The 3,664-nt window shown below is 36.7% G+C and overlaps 1 long non-coding RNA gene across 2 annotated transcripts; it reads right to left on the bottom strand.

The window, feature by feature from the left end:
- Window positions 1-2,283: 2,283 nt before the first annotated feature.
- On the bottom strand, window positions 2,284-3,335 carry LOC107774402 (uncharacterized). Of its 2 annotated transcripts, none has more exons than XR_001645486.2 (2): window positions 2,777-3,335; window positions 2,284-2,663 (listed from the first exon to the last, which is right to left on the bottom strand). It is a non-coding gene; the product is annotated as an uncharacterized LOC107774402 (long non-coding RNA). The 2 variants fall into 2 exon arrangements; XR_001645487.2 differs by having other exon boundaries at window positions 2,284-2,660.
- Window positions 3,336-3,664: the final 329 nt, after the last annotated feature.

Here is a 3,664-nt window from a genome sequence, read left to right as displayed (position 1 = left end):
TTGGGATTTTGGAGAGAGTAATTTGTGGATTTGAGGGACCAAATAATGTCGGACTTTGATGAAATTGGTATGGGTAGACTCGTGAGTGAATGAGATTTCTAGTTTTGTTACTTTTTTCGGATTTCGAGACGTGGGCCTGGGGGCTGGGTTTGAGCCAATTTCGAGATTTGAGTCCAATTTAGTAGTTTTTATTGTGGAATTAGTTCCATAGTATATATTGATTGTGTTGTATTACTTTTGGCTATATTCGGGACGTTTGGAGGCTGGTTCGAGAGGCAAAGGCATCGTCGAGTAGGATTTTGCTCCGATTGAGGTAAGTAACAGTTATAAATCTGGTCCTGAGGGTATGAAACCCCGAATTTTTATATCGTATTACTATTTAGAGGTAACACACATGCTAGGTGACAGACGTGTGGGTGTGCACTACATGAATTGTGACTTGGTCCATTTCGTGAGACTATGGAACCAATTAGCATACTTTTTAATACATGTTCCCTCTGTTTTCATAGAAATTGACTGTACTTTATGTTAGAAATCATGTTTAGGTCTTATGTTATCGTTGTTGAGACCTATGAGGTCGTGTACTTGCTAAAGTAGCTAATAATTGATGTTTTGTACTCAGTCATAGCTTTCATGCTTATTATACCTCAGTCTCTTACTGTTCATTATTTATACATGATATTATCTCTGTTTGCATTGTTGTATATGGTTTCTGAGAAAGAGCATGCGGGACTAGGTAGGTTGGTGACTGAGCGAGGCTGAGGGCCTAATTGTGAGGTTGTTTATATTGTAGCACGTGATTTGTCCGTGCAGCATGTGAGCTGTCCGTGCGGACCCTGATATGATAATATAGCACGTGAGTTATCTGTGCGGGTCTTATTTTGATTATTAGCACGTGAGTTGTCCGTGCAACAAGTTTCTTTGCGGATTATAGCGTTTGGACTGAAGGAGCCCCTCCGGAGTCTGCACACCCCCAGTGAGCGTAGGTACCTATTGAATATGATTATTGAGGGCTGAGAGCCGAGTGATTGAGCTGTTGAGATGAGCTAAGTGACTGTTGCCTCAAAAGCTGTACTTGCTTTCAGTTAATTGTTGCACTTAGTTGCTATTTGTCCTTATTGTACAAATTTCTTGAAGACTTGATATCTAGTTTACTTGAGCACGAACTGATTTGACTTAAACTACTAAATTTTAAAGCTTGACTGTTCTTTATTGAAAGTTATTGAGATAATTGTATTTGCGTAGCTCGTCACTACTTCTCAGTCCCTTATTTATTTCTGTTACTTACTGAGTTGGAAGTACTCATGTTACTCCCTGCACCTTGTGTGCAGATCCAGGTGAGACCGGTCGCAGGGATCGTTGAGCTCGTGCGCGGTTGAATCCTCGGAGATCTACGAGATAGCTGCCAGCGTCCACAACCCTGTTGGTGGACTATTGTAAACTCCGAATTTGGTATTTGGTTTTAGATGCTCATGACTTAGTGACACCCTGATATCGGACTATCTTTTCCACATTATATTATGAGTTTAACTCTTTTTATGAAATCTCTGCTATAAAATGGTTTTGAACTATCTTCTAATAAATTATCAATGTATTTTGGAAATGTCGGCTTGTCTAGTACCACGATAGGCGTTATTACGATGAGTTAGGTATTTGGGTCGTGAAAAGCATAACCTGAATTGCTTCCCTTGAAGTTAACGGAAATCTGGCCACAGTGCTAGATTGCAACGAGTTGGAGCAATACTCAATGTATTCCTTGTTCAGATAGGAAGAAGAAACTTCGAATATTTTTGTGATTTAGACCAACCATGAAATCTTTTCCCAATGTGATTGAAAAAATTTCTGAGACGAAATTGAAACTGATTGCTATGAATCAGAGCAACCCCACGTCTTCGATTCTGAGCGAGTTGCAGTGCTTTGTTGCATTGTACCTTTTGTACCGGTAGCAGCGACAACGGAAAAGTATTTGTCGTAATTAGACCAAAGACGTTGGTACGATTTGGGGATACTTGCAACTTTACCTCTTACAATGGAACAACTAGATTTCCCCGTAGAAAGGAATGGACGGCGATTGGTTCGCCAGGGAAAGAGACGGGAAGAAGCAAGATCACGTCTTTCGCCGTCAAAGAAAAGCCGAATTAGTGACTGTATTTCTGGTTCAAAATTATCACAATTTCCAAGATCAAGAAGCTTAATTATGATTTAGCGTTTGAGATATTTCACAATTCGCCGGAAAACCCTCACATTGATATATTTGAATTGCCTTTTATTAATATAAATATCTTTTCATAATGGTTCATTTATTTATTTAGTTCTTCAAATGTCGACGCCATTTGCTAAAAATCTTGCGTACATCACGGAAGACAACAATAAACCTTAGTGAAGCAGCAAGTACAAATTATGCACCTGCAAATTGCAGATCTTATGAAATAACAGAGACCTTAAGAAGCCAGATAAGCAACTCATAAATTATATAAAATAACGGTTTTTCGGTGGCGGTAAATGATGGTGGATGTCTTGGGATCCATGACTTGGTGTATAGTCAATAATCACTATTGAATCATCTTGATCATTGTTTGTATATTTCTCCATTTCATTAACCTTAGCTGGAGTACATGCATAAGCTTGTATTGATTCAATTTCTCTTCTTCCAATTCCTCCTGCTAATAAGTATAACAAATGAATATATATAAAAAAATAGGCATCAGTTTGATATATTTGTGAGATGAAATATATATATAAAACAATGAAAGAGAGGGGGCCGGAATAAAATTACCTTGTGTCACTGTTATAATGAAGCACACCAAAAAGATGGTCTTCAAAAGAAGAAGATTTGTAGTTGCAACAGCCTCAACCATGACTACTATACTACACTATCAAAATATTTCTGATGAAAGATATGGTATTATATATTTGCACTTTATCCAGCCTTTAAATGCTAAAAACTCATACGCATTCAAATTTTGATTAAATTCTTAGATCAGCTGGTCAAGGCTGAGAAGATTAGGTATCACTTTTATTTCTTTCCAACTAAGCAATCACCTTACCTCAAAATCAACAGTAGGAGTTAAAATCTTACATTAAAAAGCATGCATGCAATTAATAAGAAGTAAAAATGGTTGTATTGCTTTAGAGTTCGTTCACAACATACTCTTATTACACAATGAAATAGCAAATTAAGGGCCCCTATTATTAAAGAGGAGGATGGGGAGTCGCTGGCGATGTATGAGCTGGTGTATAGTCAATCACTATTGAATCAGCTTGAATTTCTGTTTCTTTTTCCATTCATAAACCTTCGCTGGACTTGCATAAGCTTGTTTTGATTCCATTTCTCTTCTTCCAATGCCTGCTGCTAAGTACAACAACAATAGGAAAAAAAAAGTTAATCACTATTATCCTGAAAAGGTGGATTCAGAATTCAATTCGATGGAACTATATATCCTTTTAGAGTTCTTGGTACTAAATTTATTGTACATAAGATATCATGGGTTTAATATATAATATTATTTAAATTTACACTGAGTTCAAGTTAACAAATATAGATCCAGGATTTAACTTTGATGAATTTAACCATTAAAGTTCGTAGCGCGGATCTTATTGCACATCTGATATTATGGCTTAAAATTGAAATATACTAATATTTGTTACTATTACTTAATGATTA

Source organism: Nicotiana tabacum, chromosome 20 (assembly GCF_000715075.1).
Source record: "Nicotiana tabacum cultivar K326 chromosome 20, ASM71507v2, whole genome shotgun sequence".
In the NCBI taxonomy this organism is placed as follows: domain Eukaryota; kingdom Viridiplantae; phylum Streptophyta; class Magnoliopsida; order Solanales; family Solanaceae; genus Nicotiana; species Nicotiana tabacum.
This window is presented reverse-complemented; position numbering and strand designations above follow the sequence as displayed.